Source organism: Crotalus tigris, unplaced genomic scaffold (assembly GCF_016545835.1).
Source record: "Crotalus tigris isolate CLP2741 ecotype Arizona unplaced genomic scaffold, ASM1654583v1 scf7180000017975.10810073628:1450386, whole genome shotgun sequence".
In the NCBI taxonomy this organism is placed as follows: domain Eukaryota; kingdom Metazoa; phylum Chordata; class Lepidosauria; order Squamata; family Viperidae; genus Crotalus; species Crotalus tigris.
In genome coordinates, this window is record NW_024096754.1 from 532,601 (window position 1) to 555,000 (window position 22,400).

General features: G+C 41.8%; 1 long non-coding RNA gene across 2 annotated transcripts in view; it reads right to left on the bottom strand.

Moving 5' to 3' along the window:
* Positions 1-53: 53 nt before the first annotated feature.
* LOC120308981 overlaps positions 54-22,400 on the bottom strand; it is a 29,154-nt gene continuing 6,807 nt past the window's right edge. For both annotated transcript variants that reach the window (XR_005556973.1, XR_005556974.1), the window contains exon 2: positions 54-770. This is a non-coding gene — a long non-coding RNA (uncharacterized LOC120308981). The remainder of the gene's footprint in view (positions 771-22,400) is intronic.

The following is a 22,400-nucleotide window of genomic DNA, read 5'->3' on the forward strand; positions in this document are numbered from 1 at the left end:
CTACTCTACTCTACTCTACTCTATTCTATTCTATTCCTTATTCTATTCCATTCTTTATTCTATTCCATTCCTTATCCTATCTTATCCTATATTCTATTCTGTTCTATTTTCTACTTTTTCAAAACAAAAGCCTCAATTCTAGAGCTCCCTTACACAGAATTCCTAGGAAGGCAACTTTTGATGTTGAATTTTTTTAAAAAGAAAAAAACCCCAGAAAACCAAGTTTCTAGTCCTCGTGGAAGGGAACAGAAGTTACTATTTGGCATAGGAAAGCATTTTCTTCTTCGGAAGCCAAGCTCCTAGCCGGAAAACCAAGGGAAATGTAGAATTCACCCTGTGACTTCGACCAGGTAGAGAAATGGTTTTTTTTTTTTCCACATCTGGCTGTACCTGCTCCAGCCACTGACTCAGGAGATGAGATGCTGGTTGGCTGTTCAGTCATCCTTGAAGCTTGACCATCAGCTCCCCCTCCCCTCAGTGGTCCAGAGGGAAAGAGAGATACCAGTGACTCAGCTTGACCCCCCCCAGGCGGTAGTTGGCAAGTCTAGAACCACCGGAACCAGATAGCTCACCAGTGTGAGTTCTACCATTGCCAAAGACCGCAAGAGGGAGAGACCCCCCCGAGGACTCTCCGCGAAGGGCTGGCCCCAGACAAGTCTCCCGTGGAGAAGACCTGCACGGCCTCCATCGTTGGGCTCCTTCAGGGCGAGCATCCATCTGTGCCGGATGGTCTTGCGTTGCACGTAAAGAACCGGAATGACATGTCTGGTCTGAAATGGGAGAGAAAAAAAAACACACAGACATCATGCTGGTTGTATGGTGTGAAAGAGAGACCAGGGCTTGTACACACACACAAACACACACACACACACACACACACACACACACACACACGTACTTTTTTATTGGAAGGTGCCTAATAAAACATTTTTGTTATCAAGAACCCAGCGAAGATACAGGTCGTCCTCGATTTATAACCGTTCGTTTAGTGACCAGTGAAAGTTACAACGGCACTGAAGAAACGTTTTTCACACTTACGACCACTGCAGCATCCCCGTGGTCACATGATCAAAATCTGGACATTTGGCAACTGGCATGTACTTATGACGGTTGCAGTGTCCCAGGTCACGTGATCTCCTTTTACGACCTTCTGGCAAATAAAGTCAATGGGGAAGCCAGATTCACTTAACAACCGTGTTAACAACTTAACAACTGCAGTGACCCGCTTAACGACTGTACAGGGAAGGTCGTAAAATGGGGCAAAATTCACTCAACAAATGTCTCGCTTAGCAATTAACCAGTTTATTTTTGCATATAGTGGACAGAGAACAGGCCAAATTAGTTGTAAATAGATGGAGAAGTTTATACAGGGAGTCCTCCACTTACGACCACAACAATCGAGTCCAGAATTTATGTTGCTAAGTGAGACATTTGTTAAGTGAAAAACTTAACAAACTTAACTTTTACGACTTTTCTTGCACATTTGTGAAGAGAACCTCTGCAGTGGTTAATTTAGTCACACGGTCGTTAAGCGAATCCGGAAGGTCACAAAAGGGGGAATCACGTGACCCCGTGACACTGCAAACCGTCATAAATATGAATCAGCTGTCCAGCATCCGAATATAAATCACATGACCCTGGGGGATGCTGCAACGGTTGTAAGGGTGAAAAACAGCCATAAGTCACTTTTTCCGGTGCCGTTGTAACTTGGAACGGTCACTAAGCAAACAGTGGTAAGTAGAGGACTCCCTGTAAATTGTGGACCTGCTTCGCAAGGCGGGGAAACTAATATATTTATCGGTAATCAACCGGGAAATAATTTATGTACCATGTTTCCCCCAATATAAGACCCCACCGGGAAATAAACCCCAGCATGATTTTTTTTCAGGATGCTCATAATATAATCCCTACCCCCAAAATAAGCCCCAGCATTGTGGGTTTCCTGGGGGGGGGTAGTGAAGGATTAGGATTAGGGTAAAATAAGACCTAATCAGAAAATGAACCCTAATGGATCTTTTGGAGCAAAAATTAATATAGAATCCAGGCTTATTTTGGAGAAAACACGGTATATTCATTGTTGTCTTTTTCCCTTTTCAACGCAAACATTTTTGTTTTCATGTTTTGTGTATTTTGGCTTTCTTTCTTTTTTTTTGCTTCTTAATTTTTAGGGGGCGGGGCTGGAATTTCTATTCTATCTTTCTGAATAAAAATAACTTAATAAAATTTGGGCTCAATGCGGTCGTAACCCAAAGACTAACTGGAAAACGGATATTCAGAGATATAGATCTGACTTGAAAGTAGCCCAGGTTGAATTCTGTGTGTGTGTCTGCATATACACACACACAATACACACACAGAGAGAGACACAGACACAGACACACACACACACACACACACACACACACACTACTTCAAAGCAGTCTGCCTTCATCAATCCTCAAATGGCATCAAGCCGATGTTCCCATCATTCAGCCTTGGGGAGACTTTTAACCTCTGATCTTTCCTCAAAATGGGCATTGGCTGGGTGACCCCCACAGATGTGTTGAGACAGGCCAGCTGCTGACTGGGGAGGGGGGCATGTAAGCTGAAAAACACCCCTCCCTTGGGGGTTCCTAGTTTACCTCCCCCCCGACTTTGAAACTCAATGGAGAAAACCTAATCTGGACAGCCATTTGTCTGAAATGGTGTAGGGTTTCCTGCCTGAGCAGGGGGTTGGACTAGATGACCTTCAAGGTCCCTTCCAACTTTATTATTATTATTATTACTATTACTATTATTGTTGTTAATATTGTCCTTGACTTACAACGGAGCCCAAAATTCATGTTGCTAAGCGAGACACTTGCGAAGTGAGCTTCGCCCCATTTTACAACTTTTCTCGCCCCCAGTTCCTAAGTGAATCATTGCAGTCGTTAAGTTAATGACACGGTCGTTAAGCGAATCTGGCTTCCTGCTTGGTCAGAAGGTTGCAAAAGGGGATCGCGTGAACCTCGGGACTCTGCGACCGTCCGAATTGTGAGTCAGTTGCCAAGCTGGTCAGCATTTTGATCACGTAACCGCAAGGGTTGTAAAGCGTGAAAAACGATCCCAAGTGGCTTTTTTTCCGGTGCCTTTGTAACTTCGGTCGCTAAATGAACAGTTGTAAGGCGAGGTCAAGGCGATAGTGTAGTGTTCGCATGGGAGTCAAGGCCTTAAGATGCATCTTTGAAGGCACCATACTGCAACTGACGGACCGGAGGAAAGCGTCTACGGCCCCAGATTTGAAAGCCGAAGAAATGCAATTAATCCCATTTTTTCTCACTACTTCTGGACGGATCTCCCGAGGTGCCTTTTCCCTCTGGGTCCACCCGGGAGGGGCTCTGCCTCCCCAGCACGGATGGACACCGCTGGATTCCCAGGGCCCCGGCTGCGTAAGAAGGGAGCACAACTGCACACTTCTGTGCGTTACCTGCCATGCGCCTTGGGGACACGAAGCCGGGTTCATTCCGCTTCGGGGAGAAAGAAAACAATTCTTGGCTAATTAAGGTGTTTTTTTTTCCGGATGGCAGGTTGGAAAACATTGTAAAAGGGCCTCATTTTCACCTCCTTCAACACCCGGGGTGCCTCTTTCCTCCCATCCTACCTGCAAGCTCATCTTTGCTGATTTCTTTGCAACCTGTATTTCCGTTTCCTGCTTTCCTTTCCAGGATCTTCTGCCTGATTCCAGCTCCTTCTCTGGAGCCGGGAAGCGGAAAATAAGCATTAGACTACCTTTCCTCCTGTTGCATTGAGATGGGGAGGGTGTCTGATGTTGATTAAGAGCCTTTATTTTAAGTCTGTCTGTAATGAAATCAAATCAGGGCCAGCCTGATTTAGTATTTGCATCTCTTTTTTTCTTTCTTCTTTCTTTCTTTTTTTCTTTCTTCTTTCTTTTTTTCTTTCTTTCTCTCTCTCTCTCACTTTCTTTCTCTTCCTGATTTCCTTTCTTTCTTTCCTTTTTCTTTCTTTTTCTTTATTTCTCTCTTTCTTTCTCTTCCTGATTTCCTCTTTCTTTCTTTCTTTCTTTCTTTCTTTCTTTCTTTCTTTCTTTCTTTCTTTCTCTTTTTCTTTCTCTTCCTGATTTCCTCTTTCTTTCTTTCTTTCTTTCTTTCTTTCTTTCTTTCTTTCTTTTTTCTTTCTTTCTTTCTTTTTCTTTCTCTTTCTCTCTCTCTTTCTCTTCCTGATTTCCTTTCTTTCTTTCTGTTTCTTTCTTTCTCTTCCTGATTTTCTTTCTTTTTCTCTCTTTCTCTCTCTTTTCTGATTTCCTTTCTTTCCTTCTTTTTCTTTCTTTCTTTCTTTCCCTTCCTTATTTTCTTCCTTCTTTATTTCTGTTTCCTCCCTCCCTTTCTTTCTTTTGTTTTCTCATCTCTTTCTCTCTCTTTCTTTCCAACCTTCCTTCCCCTTTCTTTCTTTTTTTTTCTTTTTTTTCTCATTTCTCTCTCTCTCTCTCTCTCTCTCTCTCTCTCTCTCTCTCTCACTCTCTCTCTCTCTCTTTCTTTTTCTTTTTCTTTCTTCACATCCTAAAGAGCAGGGCTGATTTTACTTTGATCAAGAAAAATGTGGCAATTATGCCTACATTTCACAATGCAGGCTCAAGTGAGCAGAATCAAAGCATCTGTTTTAGGCACACTTGTTTTTAGAGACAGACGTGTGTGTGTGGGGGGGGGGGGAGGATGAAGGTTGACATATTCTCAAAAGATTCTCCTGCTTCTTTTCATCTCCTGACACCATCAGAAAGCTCCAGGATGCATCTAAATCCATCCTGGCTCCCATTAACTCATCTCGGCTTCTTGTTTCTTGGGGCTAAAAAAAAAAAAAAAAGCATGGGGCACAGAGCTGTAAGAAAAAAAATTGGCAGAAGATCTCTTCAGAAAATCTCTTTTTGCATTGGAATTACAAATTGCATTGAGATTAAATTGGAGGAAGGGACACAGGCAGGGATAAAATAAATAAATAAATACATTTATTTCTGTGTTTCCCCCAAATCTTGACCAAAACAGAACGTTGCATTTTTCAGGAACGCACAATAGCCAGCCCAATCTTATCCCAAGCAGATTCCTAAAGGCACCGAAATCGTGCCCATCACGAGTCATTCAGATCACGGCCGTGTTCACACAACCGCCTATTTCCTGAATTAACCCATTTTCAGGGTCAGCTCAGCTGTCTGATCCCCAGATTAACCAGACTGGCTAAATTTCCATAAAGCTAACCAAGATCGAAACTGACATCAGTGAAAATGCTGCTGCTACCATAGATTTTTCTCTGGAAGGGCTGTGTGTGTTGTCTGAACGCAGCCAATGTCAGATTGTGCAGTTTTCTCTTCTTTCCAGAACAATCTTGCTGCCAAATCATATTTTTTTCCATAAGTGGGGGAGATTGGGGTGTCGGGGTGGGGGTAGGAAATCTTACAAGTAGTAAATCCTGATCAACCTTCAGGACCAGTTTAAACTTGAACAGCAAACACCAAAAAATCCACAGCTGAAGGCTAAATTGGGAAGCAAGAATTATTCTCTTTCTGTCTCCCTTTCAGATGAAAACTCCCGCAAACTATAGATAAAAAAAAATCCGCTCTTAAGTGAGACATTTGTTCGATGAATTTTGCCCCCTTTTATGACCTTTCTTGCCAAAGACATTAAGTGAATCCCCCCGTTGTTAAGTGATTCAGAGGGTCCTTAAGTGACTCCGACTTGCCCGTTGACTTTGCTCGTCGGACGTTCGCCAAAGGGGACCACGTGACCCCGGGACGCCGCGACCGTCGTAAATACGAGTCGGTTGCCAAGCGTCTGAATCTGGATCACGTGGTGCCCTGGGTGATGCTGTGACAATTATAAGTGTGCAAAAAATGGTCGTAAGTCCCTTTTTACAGTGCCGCGGTAACGTTGAACGGACACGAAACGAACTGTTGTCAATCGAGGACTATCTGTACAGCGTTCCCCTCTTGCAGAGGGAGAAGGAGATTAAAAACTGAATGGAAAACAAAAATGTATATGAACGTATCATAAAGGAGGAAGCAGCATTGTGCAGCTGGCGGTTTCCTAAAAATGGCCATTTTAAATGCTCAGCTCGCTGCATTTGCCTTGCAAAGCTCCAGCGATTGCAAGCCGAGCATTACCGTGTTTTGATATTTGATATTTTACGGTAAGCCAGGCCAATAATGGATTTGCTAGATGCTTTTAGCGTCCCATCAATAAATAAACATCCTCTCTCCTCTCACTAAGAGAATTCAAGCGAGCCACATAGCTCTGGGATGCCAAGCAACAGAAATGCACATTGTTCTGATCGGGAGCGAGTTCTTTGGGGCAAAATCCTTTCTTTTTCCAACATTTTGTTTAAAGATAGTCCTTGACTTACAATTGGGACCAGACTTTTCATCGCTAAGCAAGGCAGTTGTTAAGTGAGACACACATGACTTTTTTTGCCACGCTTTGTAACTAGGGGTGGGGAATTATGGCCCCTTTATGACTTGTGGACTTCAACTGCCCGAATTCTTGAGCCAGCATGGCTGGATGGCCCCTTTTATGACTGGTGGACTTCAACTCCCAGAATTCCTGAGCCAGCATGGGGGAACTATGGCCCCCTCATGACCTGTGGACTTCAACTCCCAGAATTCCTGAGCCAGCATGGCTGGATGGCCCCTTTTATGACTGGTGGACTTCAACTCCCATGCTGGCTCAGGAATTCTGGGAGTTGAAGTCCACAAGTCATGAAGGGGCCATTCAGCCATGCTGGCTCAGGAATTCTGGGAGTTGAAGTCCATTAGTCATAAAAGGGGCCATCCAGTCCTGTTGGCTCAGGAATTCTGGGAGTTGAAGTCCACCAGTCATAAAGGGACCATAGTTCCCCACCTCTGTGTTAAGGTAATTACTCGGAGTTGTTAAATGAATCATGCAGTCGGTAAGCGAATCCAGGTTCCGCCATTGACCTTGCTTGTCAGAAGTCAGCTGGGAAGCTCAGAAGGGGTGTTCACATGACACCAGGACTCCGCAACCATCATAAATCTATGTTGGTTTCCAAGCAGCTGAATTCTGATTGCATGACCATGGGGATGTTGTGACGGTCATAAGTGTGAGGATCAATTTTAAGTCACTTTTTTCAGTGACGTTATAACTTCTAACCATCGCTAAATGAAACTTGTAAGTTGAGGACTGTCTGTATTTAAAACTATTCCCGCAGCTAATCTGGGGAAATATTTTTAACAACATTAAAAAAAGACTATTTCTAGAAAGCGAAACACAGTAAAAGATGTTCAATGGGCATTTTTACACAAAAGATCGCGAAATTAGAGGTAGCCCTCCACTTACGATGGCAGCTGAGCCCAACATTTATGCTGCTAAGTGAGACATTTGCGAAGTAAGTTTTTGACCCGCTTTACAACTTTTTTCCTTTCCACCGTCGTTAAGCGAATCACCGCAGCTGTTAAGTTACTAAAAGGGTCGTTAAGTGAATCTGGCTTCCCCCCCCATTGACTTTGCTTGTCAGGAGATCGCAAAAGGGGATCACACGACCCCCCCCACCTCCAGGACACTATGACCGTCGTAAATACGAGTCAGGTGCCAAGCGTCTGAATTTTGATCCCGTGGGGACGCTGCGACGGTCGTAAGTGTGAAAAACAGTCATAAATCCCTCTTATCAGGGCCGTTGTATCTTTGGACGGTCACTAAATGAACTCTTTGTAAGTCAAGGACCACCTGTGTTATTTCTGCAATCTCTATTTTGAGCTTCATATAAATTATGATTTTGCTTGTTTTGATTTATGATGATGCTAAGATTATTTACTATATTTGTCAACTGTGGCATCCAGCAATTTTTCACACCACCCTAACTTAGATGGATCCATAAAGCAACTTGCAGAAAATGGAAGATCTACTGGATATTAAAGCCCTCAGGGGCTATTTGGACCCATTCAAAATATGCCAGTCTTAAATAGAATTAAAGCCCTTAACTTTAGAGTATTATGAAATACTCCTTAAATTAAAAAATTGTGAGGGCCGCTATTTTGTGTCTCCCATTTCCGAGCACCTCGTAAGCATCAGGTCCAGAGTGTTGTACCACACAACCTGCTAAACATCTAAGCAAGGACCTTTTCATTGATTAAATTCTGCCCAGTTAAACCCGGATGCATCTCCACCCGATATAAAACACACTCAAAAGATGCTGCTTAAAAACAAACTGGGAAAAATTAGAGGCTGATTAAAAACTGGCAGGAGATGTTTTCTTACTGCTGTTTTCAACCATAAACCTGTTTACATTAGGGAGGTGTTTCTTCACCGGCGCCATTTTAATTCAACTCCCAGAATTCTCCAGCTTGCATATTTCAAGATGGGTGGACTTCAACTCCCAGAATTCCCCAGCCGGCCTGCTTTAAGATGGGTGGACTTCAACTCCCAGAATTCCTCAGCCGGCCTGCTTTAAGATGGGTGGACTTCAACTCCCAGAATTCCCCAGCCGGCCTGCTTTAAGAGGGATAGATTTCAACTCCCAGAATTCCCCAGCCGGCATGCTTTAAGATGGGTGGACTTCAACTCCCAGAATTCCTCAAACTGTATGCTTTAAGAGGGATAGATTTCAACTCCCAGAATTCCCCAGCCGGCATGCTTTAAGATGGGTGGATTTCAAATCCCAGAATTCCCCAGACTGCATGCTTTAAGGTGGGGGGACTTCAACTCCCAGAATTCCTCAGCCGGCCTGCTTTAAGATGGGAGGACTTCAACTCCCAGAATTCCCCAGACTGCATGCTTTAAGGTGGGGGGACTTCCGCTCCCAGAATTCTTCAGCCGGCCTGCTTTAAGATGTGAATACTTCAATTCCCAGAATTCCTCAGCCTGCCACATTGTCTGGAGAATTCTGGGACTTGCAAGTCCACCTATCTTAAAATGGCTGAGGCTAAGAAACACCATCTTATGGGAAGTGTTGAGAAGACGGCCAATAAAGAGCTCCGATGTTGGCCTCCAACATCCCCAAAGTACAATTGCTCTTATTAAGCCTCTCTTTGCCAACAAGGCGCTTTGCAATAGGTTGGAACAGCAACGTATAGGCGACTTCCTATATGGCGGGTTTCATTTCTCCAACATCTACAGAACCAACAAATTCGCGTGCAGTTTTGCCGCTTCTAGATTCACCTTCTATTCACTTGCAGCATTTTGCCCAGAATGGCAGAATTCCATTGTGATTCCATTTTTTAAATTATTGTTGTTTTAAATCAGTGGTTCTCAACCTTTCTAATGCCGTGACCCCATAATACAGTTTCCCATGTTGTGGTGACCCCCAAGTGGGTGTGGCCACCAATAAGAGGGAGTAGGACAGCTAGAGAAAAGGGAAAAAAATGGTGGACAGCGTGGTTTGGCGACCCCCGTGAAATGGTCGTTCGACCCCAAATGGGGTCCCGACCCACAGGTTGAGAACCACTGTTTTAAATGGTTTATGCCGCATTTTAACGCCGGTAAACAGCCTGGCGTATGCAAGTTTAAGAAATAAAAATAAGTGAATAAAACTGCACCCCTTGATTAGTCAGAATGCATCCGCCACATCGACCGAACCACTCCGAGTCTGCAAGGACCGGCCTGTCCTTCAAAATATCCTTCAAAATTTTTCCCTGGCAAAAGAGATGAATCTGCAGGCCCGAGGAGACGCGACACAATGGTGAAACTGCACATCTCGCCAACAGAAGTAAAAACAGCAAGGTTGTGCTATCCAGACCCACAAGGAACAACGTGTGTGCTAAATTGCATTGCTTGCCTCTCCGGGGGACGACAAAAATCGTTGCTGTCTCTGACTTCTCCCATATTGGCACTACACATAATTGCTCGGCGTATACAGAGAACAGCAAAAATGTGCTAGTGCCAAAAAGGGCCAAGCCGAGGGTCTTGCACCGGTCCCGGACCCTCCCCTAAATCGGGATTCAGCCGGAAGTTGTAAGCATTCCTAGGAACCTTTTGGATTTGTGGAAATGGCTTCGCTGTTGGAGCGCCCGTGTTTTTTTTTCTTCCCCTTCTGTTTTCTTCTTCTGTTGAAATGCCCATGATAGATAAATAAATAAATACAGGTAGTCCTTGACTTATAACCACTCGTTTAGTGACCGTTTGAAATGCAACAAAACCATTTTTCACACTTATGACCGTTCTGGCATTCCTACGGTCACGTGATTGGAAGTCAGTTGTTGGGCAATTGGTTCATATTTATGACGGTCGCAGTGTCCCGGGACCACGCTATCCTCTTTTGCAACCTTCTGACCAGCACAATCAATGGGATAGCCAGATTGTGTGACTAACTTAACAATTTCAGTGATTTGCTTAACCACGGTGGCAAGAAAGGTCGAAAAATGGGGCAAAATTCAACAAACGTCTCACTTAACGACCAAAATTTTGGGCTCAGTTGTGATCATAAGTCCAGGACTACCTGTACCAACACTCCTGGCTGGCTTGCAAATTTTTGTTCCAAGGATTGTGCGAACGGCATCCGAGAGCTAACTGCACCAAAACAGTTAAGGCAGCTACTTTAGGTCCAACCACCGCATCCTCACTCACGATTCCACGTTTGTCCACGGATTCCCAGTGAAAAGGATGTGGGTCAGATGCCCCCGTGGTTCTTTCTCTGCTCCGTTTATGGCCCTTTGTAATTCACTGATCGAGTGTTTTCACAGTGAATTCTACCAGTGCCATACACAGAACAGGAGGACACTTCAGCCCGGGTGTCAAAAAACGCAGGAAAGAAGGGGGTTGAAAAACATAGGAAAGAGGAAAAAAGTCCTTTGAAAAGGAGATTTCAGGACTTCTCAGTGTACTTGACGGAGTTTCACAAACGACGGCCACAAAATTCAAGACCAAAGGGATCAAAAGGTACCTAAATTGATATCTCTGATTGTCAACACTGGGTGCAACCGATCTGAAAAGTCACAAAGGTTAAGAGAATAATAGAACTGGAAGGGACCTTGGAGATCTTCTAGTCCAACCCCCTGCTCGATCAGGGGACCCTATTCTAATTCAAACAAAGGTTTGTTGAAAGCCAATCAAATGGGGGGAGGGGCTTGTTCAAAATGCCCAGATACACAACCTGCAATGTTGTGCCCCCCTCCCCAGTCGCCAAAATTTTCTTCTTGCAAACTCATTCGTTGTATGGACTTGGCAAGGAGATGCACTCATCAAGGCTGTGAGTGCTGCAAGACGGAAAGAGCACAGAGCTATGTGGGATGTTGCATCGCACGCTAGATTTTGGTCTTTTGTGTTTTTCAAGCCGACTGGGTGACTCTGGACCAATCACTGGGAGATGGTGAGTTCTAGTCCCGCCTTAGACATGAAAGCCAGCTGGGTGACTTTGGGCCAATCGCCAGGAGACAGTGAGTTCTAGTCCCGCCTTAGACATGAAAGTTGGCTGGGTGACTTTGGGCCAATCACCAGGAGACTGGGAATTCTAGTCCCGCCTTAGGCACAAAAGCTGGCTGGGTGACTTTGGGCCAATCACCAGGAGACGGGGAGTTCTAGTCCCGCCTTAGGCATGAAAGCCGGCTACACCAATTCCTGTATCTGAGTTCGGCCCACCTAACAGGGCTGTTGTTCTGGGGAAAAGAGAACGAGGAAGCTGTGTCAGATACGTTAACCACCTGTATCCTGCCCTTATTATTTCAAATAATATAATTATTATTTGAAATAATAAAGGCGAGATGGAAGCAAACAAACCAAAGAGGGACAATGCAGAAATGTCAGACGAGCGAAAACAAGCCGTCGGACCGACGACATGCGTCAAAACCGCCAAATCCCATGCAACAGCTTTCCTTTCCTGACCACAGTCAGCGTTTATTTCATTTGTTAAATTTATATGGCGCCCATCTTATTCGGATTCAGAGCCCCAAATTTAACAAGTTAAAATAAACGTGAATCAATTAAATTTCAATTAAATCAATTAAATTTCAAAGAGAATGAAGTTGGCCCTGCAAAGGTCACAATAGCCCATCTCTGGGGGAAAAAAAATCATGCCTTCAAGCAGGGGTCTCCAACATTGGCAACTTTAAGACTTGTGGACTTCAACTCCCAGAATTCCTCAGCCAGCTTGGGTTGGGGATCTTTGCCTTAAAGTAAGGTAAGTATGACGCCAACTTGACTTTTTTACCCCCCTACAGAGACCCGCTTCTCAGCAACTCATATTAAAAAATTTTATGGGCCTGCTTTTGCAGTCTGCTAAATACGATTAAGGCCATTAGAGTCTTAAGAAAACCTGTTTTATTTTATGTAAGAAAGCCCTTTATAATATAAGAAATAATTATTTAAAAAATCTATTTATGCTGCCCTTAAAGAGTCAAAAAGGACTTAAGGGTACCTAACCAGGAAGGAAGGAAGGAAGGAAAGAAGGAAGGAAGGAAGGAAGGGAAAAAAGAAAGAGAAAAAAGAAAGAAAGAACGAGAAAAAAGAAAGGAAAAAATACAAAGGAAAGAAAGAAAAGAAAGATGATAGATAGATAGATAGATAGATAGATAGATATAAAGAGAGACAGATGATAGATAGAAATAGATAGATATAAAGAGAGATAGATGATGATGATGATGATAGATAGATAGATAGATAGATAGACACAGATGATATATAGAGAGATAGAGAGAGAGAGAGAGAGAGAGAAAGAGAGACAGATGATGATGTTGATAGATAGATAGATAGATAGATAGATAGATAGATAGATAGATAGATGATGGATGGATAGATAGATATAGAGAAAGAGAGACCGATGATAGGTAGAAATAGATAGATAGATAATAGATGATGGATGGATAGATAGACACAGATGATAGATAGATAGATAGATAGATAGATAGATAGATAGATAGATATAAAGAAAGAGAGACAGATGATGATAATGATGATAGATAGATAGAGAGATATAAAGAGAGATAGATGATGATGATAGATAGATAGATAGATAGATAGATAGATAGATAGATAGATAGATAGATAGATAGATAGATGATGGATGGATAGACACAGATGATAGTTAGATAGATAGATAGATAGATAGATAGATAGATAGATAGATAGATAGATATAGAGAAAGAGAGACAGATGATAATGATGATGATGATAGATAGATCAATAGATAGATAGATAGATAGATAGATAGATAGATAGATAGATAGATAGATAGATAGATAGATCAACCTCCTCTACTTTGTGGGGGGCTTCTCTCCTGCCACCCCGACTCCTTCTCTTCCTTCAACCAGACCCACCCAACTCCTGCGCCCGTCCTTCCTGGCCTGTGGGTGCCACCAGAGCCACAATTCCGAAGCCCCCCTTGTGCCCGGAGGGAGGGGGCCGGGGAAAAGAAAGACCCCTTTCTCTCCCCACCGGTCCCAGAAGGAGACCCCCTCCCCTCCCTCCGTCTCCTCCTGCCAGATGTCACCAGACGACCTCCACCAGTTGCACAGAGGGAGGCAGGCACGTTGGGGGCTTCTGTCTGATTGCCAGTGCCCCCCACTCACCCTCCCTTATACACCAGTATGGGTAAGGTGGGGGGGGGGTGTCTTAGCGACAGTTGGGGAAAATGTCTCCTGCGAGAATCTCTGGCACCAGATGGGCAGTCTCTGGGCGCAAAACTGCCTCTGGGGGTCTGGAAAGGAGGGAGGGGGGGCATCAGGCAGGAAATGGAGCCTCGGGGACCCTTCTGCCTTGCCCCTAAGTGCCCCCCCTTTCCCTTAAATCCAAGTGGGCGGGGGTCCCATTGATCAGCCTCTTTCCATCAACCCCCAGCAAGCAGCTGCTGGAAAGGAAATGGCTGGGAATTTGCAAAAAAATAATAATAATAATCATCAGAAATCAATCTAGGAAGGGTCAAAAGGATAATGTCATGCGCCTCCCCCCCCCCCACAGCCTGCCTGGGCCCCTGATCTGATCCCCCTCCACTTTTCTTTCCTTTGGGGGGGGTCTTCTCTAAAGGGTCTCCGGTGCTGGGAGGAAGGGGGGGCACTGCAGGGGGAGAGGATCAATTAGCCAGGTTATTAATATTTCACCATCTCTAAGCGGTCTGGTCTGCCTGCTACCCCCCCCCCAACTTCAGTTCACTTAGATTGATTCAGAGTGGGGGGGGAATGGAGGGAATGGCTAATGAGTCCCCCCCCTCCCCTGGTGCAAATGGAGATGGAGATGCGCAGGGCATCTGTGCCCAGCCCGGCTCTGCCTGCCTTCCCCGGTTTACGGGAATCTTTTCTCGGGACTCTGGCTGGTGTCCAGTTCAACCCCTTGGAGACTGGACTGCACAACTATCTATCTATCTATCTATCTATCTATCTATCTATCTATCTATCTATCTATCTATCTATCTATCTATCTATCTCCTTTTATAATCGTGTCTCTCTCTGCCTCTTCATTTTTCATCTGTATGTTTCTATCTATCTATCTATCTATCTATCTATCTATCTATCTACTCTTTTTATAATCTGTCTCTCTCTGCCTCTCTCCATCTTTCATCTGTATGTTTCTATCTATCTATCTACTCTTTTTATAATCTGTCTCTCTCTGCCTCTCTCCATCTTTCATCTGTATGTTTCTATCTATCTATCTATCTATCTATCTATCTATCTATCTATCTATCTATCTATCTCCTTTTATAATCGTGTCTCTCTCTGCCTCTTCATTTTTCATCTGTATGTTTCTATCTATCTATCTATCTATCTATCTATCTATCTATCTACTCTTTTTATAATCTGTCTCTCTCTGCCTCTCTCCATCTTTCATCTGTATGTTTCTATCTATCTATCTACTCTTTTTATAATCTGTCTCTCTCTGCCTCTCTCCATCTTTCATCTGTATGTTTCTATCTATCTATCTATCTATCTATCTATCTATCTATCTATCTATCTATCTACTCTTTTTATAATCTGTGTCTCTCTGCCTCTCTCCATCTTTCATCTGTATGTTTCTATCTATCTATCTATCTCTATCTTTATAATCTTCGTGTCTCTGCCTTTCTCCGTCTTTCATCTATGTTTCTCTCTCTCTCTCTCTCTTTATAATCTTTGTGTCTCTCTGCCTTTCTCCGTCTTTCATCTGTTTCTATCTATCTATCTATCTATCTATCTATCTATCTATCTATCTATCTAATCTTTCTATATCTCTTTTATATCTATCTCTATCATCTATCAATATGTCCACTTATCCACCCACTCACTCTCTCGTCATCTATCTAATCTATCATCTTTCTTTCTATCTTTCTATCTCTATCTCTTCTTTCTCTTTCTATAGCTATCTCTATCATCTATCAATCTATCCACTTATCCATCCATCCTCTCTATCATCTATCTAATATATCATCTTTCTTTCTATCTTTCTATCTTTTTATCTTTCTATCTAATCTATCTTCTCTATTTACAGTATCTATCTATCTATCTATCTATCTATCTAATCTATCTATCTATCTTTCATTTATCCATCATCTATTATATATCTATCCATCAATAGCTATCTATCATCTACTATCATGTATTTGTCCACTTATCCATCCTTCCATCCATCCATCCACCCATTCTGTCTGTCTGTCTGTCTCTCTCTCTCTCCTAACCCACCCACCCATCCCCATAGCTATCTAACTTCCTAAGAGAGTATTTGTAGCTGAGGGTGGAATTGTGGAGTCCCTGGTGCTCTCTGAGCTTGCTTGTTTTCCTGCAGACGTTTCATGACCCAGCTAGGGAACATCATCAGTGCTAGAAGGGAGTGTGGGGTTCGCTCTCTGTTTGGCTTTCTATATCCCCCCCCCCCCAACAATCCAAAGAAGATGTGTATAGAAAAATATAGGGCCTTCTGCATCCTCCTGGACATGGTGGGATTCTGGCAATGGCTTTCCAACAAGAGAAGTGGGGAAAAAAGAGAACAAATTCTGCAGGAGAATCTGCCAAAGATATTTAGAAGGAAATTGGGGCTTTTCAGGTGAGTTTAATAGTAACCCCTAATCTCTTCAGTGGGTGGTGGGCCCTTCTACTCCAGCACACTAGGAAGACATCAGCTGGGGGAGGCTGAATCTGGAGTGGAGCAAAAGACAGGGTTAATCTGTGTAACTCCCTCCCACAAAATGAGCTGATGCCCATTTGGGTGGGCACTAATTCACCCAGGAAAAACAAGCTAGTGCTAGGTAGCAACTAAGTTATTAATCCCCTAGAGGGGCTAGGAGCCAGGTGCATATAAATTTAATAAACCTTGATAAACCTATTTAAAAAACAACAAACCCTAGTTTATTCTGAATAACGATTATATTCATTGCATTTTGGATTGAGTGAATAATACTAAAAATGGGGTCTATTTTTATAATATTTCTTCCCCCCACCATCACCTGTGTTTGGATCAAGCTAACTAAATAAGGGGAATTGGGTCCAAAAAAGTCAAAATGGCATCCACAAGCGTGCAATGAAAGTCTTGCTCCTTTTTTGGCGCATGTAAAAAAAAAAATTGAGCAGGGCTTAGCTGTATGGTTGTGGGCACCATCTTGACATTTTGACACACACACACACACACACACATACACACAGAGACACCAGCAGACACCCATGCCATAGTGATACACACCGAAACATCAAAAATCAAGTATCCCCTCATTATTTTATAACAGTGCTCCTCAACCTTTGGCAAGTTTTAAGACATGTGGACTTCAACTCCCAGAATTCCCCAGCAGCTTTCTTTCCAGACTGGGGGATTCTGGGAGTTGAAATCCACCATGTCTTTAGACTTGCCAAAGGTTGAGAAACACTGTGCCACGGAACACCTCTCATTCTTTTAACAAGCCTACAGAGGTGGTTTGTCACCGCCATGTAATCTAACCATGCTGAGATCACCTGATGGCCCCCCATCCGATTGCCAATCAGGTCTGCTTCTTGTTTTCCTTGCTTTCCAAGCAGCCAAACCAACGTCCTTCCTTGACTTCAGGCTACAATTAATTAATGGCATTCTTCCCAGTCTCAAAAAAGAGGCATCCATATAAGGGTCTTATATGAGAAAGGGGGTTTTCAAGATCTGTCCCAACTCTGTTGTTATTCTGTCGTTCTGTCATTCTGTGGTTCTATTATTCTGTTATTCCGCATGGCAATGGCTGTGCAATTACCTAGATCAAAATCCTGCTGCAAAACCAATTGCAAAGCCATTTTTCTTCCGGCTGGGATGCAGCCCACTCCGGATTCTCCATCATAAGCCCCTTAAGAATCCACCCATTGGGGCAATATTGGAAATAAAACTTATTGCCTACTTTGGAAGAATGGATACTTAAAGTGTCTAAATTAGCAGACATGGCGAAAATCTCCGCCTATTTGAAGGATCGTTCACAAGAAAAATATATATTATGGTTTGGAGAAGACGGATTGATTACATTCAGAAGAAATATGAGATTGAAAAGTATTATCTTGCTTTTGAGTAGATTTTAGATAATTATTATCAGTTTTCATTATTTTATTATTTTTGACTTAATTTGTTAATATTTGTTGGGAGAAGGAGTTGAAGTGTGTTATGGTTTTGATTGATAGTATAGTTGATTAATGTTAGTTAGATTATGTTTCTTATTTTTTTTTTATCCTGTGATCAGCTCTGGGAAGTGGGGGAGGGGGGAAGGGGTGGGGGGTTTATACTGTAATAAATTTATAAAACTTTTAAATAAAAAAGTATCTACCCAGGACCCCTCCCCTTTTTTTTGGTTCCCCACAGACCTCCTTGCAGAGGTTTGGACCAATGCACACAAAAAAAGCTTTCAGCTTTTCCATCCTCTGGCATTGCACAAGCTGCAGAGCATCTGAGCTACCAACTCACAAAAAACGCGTTTGTTCCAAAGCTCTTTTCAGCTTTGACTCTGTGCATTTTTTGGGGGTTCCACGTATATAAACTTTTTGGAATATTTGCAAAAAAATGGGATCCTGGTTAAATAGATCTTTTCCCTTTTTTGGGGGGAAAAACCAAAAGACTCGGAGGGAGCGTGTCCTGCGGAGAGACAATTGCTGCAAACAGAAACACGCACACAAGGGTTGTGTACTCAAGCATAAAAGCCCACCAAGTTTCCAGGCGCTTGCTTTAAGGTAAACCAGCTCCGTTTTTAGCTGCAAGGGGAACCCTGACGAATTTTGCAAGGTTGACTTTTGAATTAAAAAAAACACACACACACACACACAAACGAAGTGGAGGACCAGTTGCCAGCAGAACAAAAAACAGAATTTCCGAGGAGACCTGACGAATGATGTCAAAATATTATTTAAAACTGTATTTCGATAATATGGATCATTGAATCAATACATTCTATTTTAAATTATTACACAATCGTTGAAACGCTCGCTTGAATCTCTGCGCTTTTTAACGTTTCCACATTTTAATGATTTGTTTTAAAAACTAGGAATCTGCCCCAGAGTCAACCTTCCGGAGGAGATAGTCAGCCTAAACATCTATTTATTTTTTTTGCGCAGAGAGAAAATTAACCTTTAAAATTAAAGTTCAACTAAAAACGAGTAAATGCAAATAAACAGATGGGTGTTGCAGACCATCTTCCCTGCTAACGAAGTCCAGGCGAGGCTCAGCTCCAGCTAATCCGAGATACATTCGCCTATTTGGGGGTAGATTTGGCGAAGATGCCCAGGTTGGAAAAACATCCGCCGCCAAGGTGCTGTTTAATTTAATTGAGATCTATTTCGCGCTCTTCGAATGAAAGGTTTTTAGCTTTTGCTTTTTTTTTTTTTTTTTCCAGCCGGTGCCAAAGTGAAAATCCAGGTTTGATTGGCCCCGCTTGTCTTAAGGATTTAGCTTTGGGGTTGATTTAATAAGCCTGTGCGCCTTTGCACAGATGTCATAAAGGTTGGCAGGGATTGAACGACGCGCGGCTCCTAAATGGGGAACCCTGTTTTTGAAATTCACCTCGCCTAGCTGGATTTCAGAATAACCGAGCACTGTTGAGTATCCATCGCTACTGCGACACGCTACAAATTCGAATTTCTTTTTTTGTTGACAAAGAGCTAAAGAGTTAAATGGGAGACTAGAATAGCTAGTTCGAGCTTTTTAGCTCTCATCAGCTAAGCCATACCCTTTATGGGATTCGAATCCTATTACACACACACACACACACACACACACACACACACACACACACAAGGTCAATGCAGCAAAAAATTCTACTGCGTGTCTATCAGCCCCCTCAAAGAATGTTTAAGAAGAACTGAATGCCCATTGCTTTGATGCAGGAGGCACATTTAGAATTTAGGATATAAATTCTGGATATCTCCTCATTTGTTGCAATTAGGGTTGAAAACCACAGAATTGCAAAGGCTATCTATCTATCATCTGTCTGTTTATCACCTGTATCTATATCTGTCTTCTCTATCATCTATTTATATATTTATAGCTGTATCTATCATCTATCTCTATTTTTCTATATCTATCTATCATCTATCATTTATACCATCTCTCTCTAACATTTGTTTATATATCTATTTATAGCTATATATATCTCTAATTTCTATATCTATCTATCTATCTATCTATCTATCGTCTATCTATATCATCTCTCTCTAACATTTGTTTATATATTTATTTATAGCTATATCTATCTAATTTCTATATCTATCTATCTATCTATCTATCTATCTATCTATCTATCTATCTATCTATCTATCTATCTATCTATCTATCCCATCCATCCCTGCTAAGGTTGCAGTTATTCAGCATGATATCTTTCAAAATTTGGGAGGACCATGTAAGGAGTACCCAAATAAATTCCGCATTTGCACCAATAGATACATGGGGTTTATCAACATTTGAATTAGTGATGATTTTTTTTCTGGTAATGATGGATTTTATATTATTATTATTATTATTATTATTATTATTATTATTATTATTATTATTATTATTATTATTATTATTATTGCTGTTGTTGTTAAAAAGGAGCAAGATTGAAGTAATCTGATCAATTGGCTGAGTTTATTGGTGAGATAAATTCCCAGGAATCAATCAATTTATCTATTTCTTTCTTTCTTCCCTTCTTTCCCTTTCCCTCTTTCTCTCCCTCCCTCCCTTCTTCTTTGCTTCCTTCCTTCCTTCCCTTTTTTCTTTCCTTCTGCTTCTTTCCATCCTTCTTTCTACCTCTCTCTTTCTTTTTCTTTCTTTTTCCTGATACAGTATAATAATATTTTTACTATAAACGAAATATTTTAAAGTGATGCATGAAACTGCTGACACATCCCAGGTACGGTTCCAATCAGAAGCAAGTTAATAAAGGCGATAGAAAGCTGGAAGAAAATAACTCCATTTTTTCCTTTAAAAGTAAATCTCTTTTCTTAATTTTTTTTAAAATTAAATCTTTTGAATGTTTCCATCCAGAAGGGTTAGACAATATTATATATATTGCATCTGAGCAATTGTTTCTGTGAGCTGTTTATAGGGCACCATTTTTTAAAAATCTTCAGATTCTTTGGGGAAAATGGAGTTTTAAGAAAAATCTTTCCCTTAAAATCGTTTAGCAGCCCTTAAAAAATAAAAATTAAAACAGCACAATTTTATACCTACTCAGAGTACTCAGAAGTAATTTCCGTTCAATTCAATACGATTTTTTAAAAGGTAATTTCTTTTAGGTAAGTAACTTTTATTTTGCAGCCGTGTTTTTATGCAGTTTCCTGGGAACAAACAGCACCGACAGTAGGTCTAGAACCAGACTTTAAAAAAACACACATTTCTATTATTTTACACACACACACATACACACACACAAAAAAACCATTTCATTCTGTCTATCCTCCTTTTCTTTCTCTTCTTTTAATCAAAAGGTCATTTGCAAGTCTGGGGAAAAAAAAGACTTTTGGGACTCTTTGAATGGCATAGACCATTCAAAAGTTGCCCCCAATTGTGATCAACGGGAGCCAAGAAGAATAAATAAATCAGTAAAAAGGGAAACTATCAATGCAAAATCAGAGACCTGGAGATGTTAGCACTTGACTTTGAGGGAGTGGGGGGGGAAAGCTAGGATTTCAGAAAGGGATCAGCCCATCTTTCTGCCTCTGGGATGAGACAATGCTTGCTGAAATGTGATCCCTGCTTCATGAGACACAGCAGCTAACGTCGGAATTACATCATCCTTCAAACCAACTGCAGGGCTGGTACCCTCCATCGGTGGCAGCCACAGCCTGCGTCTCTAAACAGCTGCCTATCCCCCCCCCTCACCAGAGCCATAGACAAAGCTCAGGGTTGGGTTTTGGGTTTTTTTGTTCCCCCCCCCCCAGGAGAAAATTAAGGCTTGCAAAGTCATAGAGAAGAAGCATCCAGATCACCTTGAATGGTCTCTTTATATATATAGGCAAGGGTTTGGGATAAGGATTCGGGAGAGGACACCACTAGGAAATCTCAGACCGGTTCCAGGGGCCTGGCTGGTTGAAAAGCATTTGCAGAAGTCAAGAAGGGATGGGAAGTTAAGAAATACAAAGAATAAAATGATGAGAGAGAGAGAGAGAGAGAGAGTTTAGAGAGTTTAGAGAGATTAGAGAGTTTAGAGAGATAGATAGATAGACAGATAGATAGATAGATAGATAGAGAGATTAGATAGATGATAGATAATAGTTATATATAGAGATAGAGAGATAAAGAGATGATATATAGAGAGATTAGAGAGAGTTTAGAGATTAGATAGATAGATAACAGATGGGTAGAAAGATAGATAGATAGATAGACAGACAGATGATAGAGAGATATATAGAGAGATTAGAGATTAGATAGATAACATAGACAGACAGATAGATAGATAGATAGATAGATAGATAGAGATAGATGATATAGAGAGATTAGATAGATGATAGATAATATATATATATAGATAGAGAGATAGAGAGATGATATATAGTTTAGAGAGAGTTTAGATAGATAGATAACAGATAGATAGATAGATAGATAGATAGATATGGATAGATAGATATAGAAAGATTAGAGAAAGTTTAGAGAGAGAGATTAGATAGAAAATATATAGATATAGATGATATAGATATAGATAATAAACTTTGGGTTGACCCAACAGATAGATTCAGATGTTAAGCAGGAGTCAAGCTTAGCTTCAGGGAATATTTGCATTTAAACTCCCATTAAAATCGAAGCATTTCTGAATAGATCTTCTTTTTAGGGCTTCATTGGGGCTATTAAATAAACAGGATCCAACATTAAAGAAGCGTGAATATTTCGTGCTTCTTTCTATGGGGGGGGGGAGGAGAGGATCTACCGTAAAGAGATCCCTAAAGACCTTCTTTGTGCTTTGGCGAAACGCGGTCCATTGCTGGTGAAGATCAAGGGCAGAATTAAGGTGACTGGAATGGAACTGGATTACATTATTACAAAACCAGTCAGACCGTTTTGGGGTAATGATCTTAAGAGCCCAAGAAGGCTTAGGGGTTACTCTCAGGAGAGAAAAATAATTCC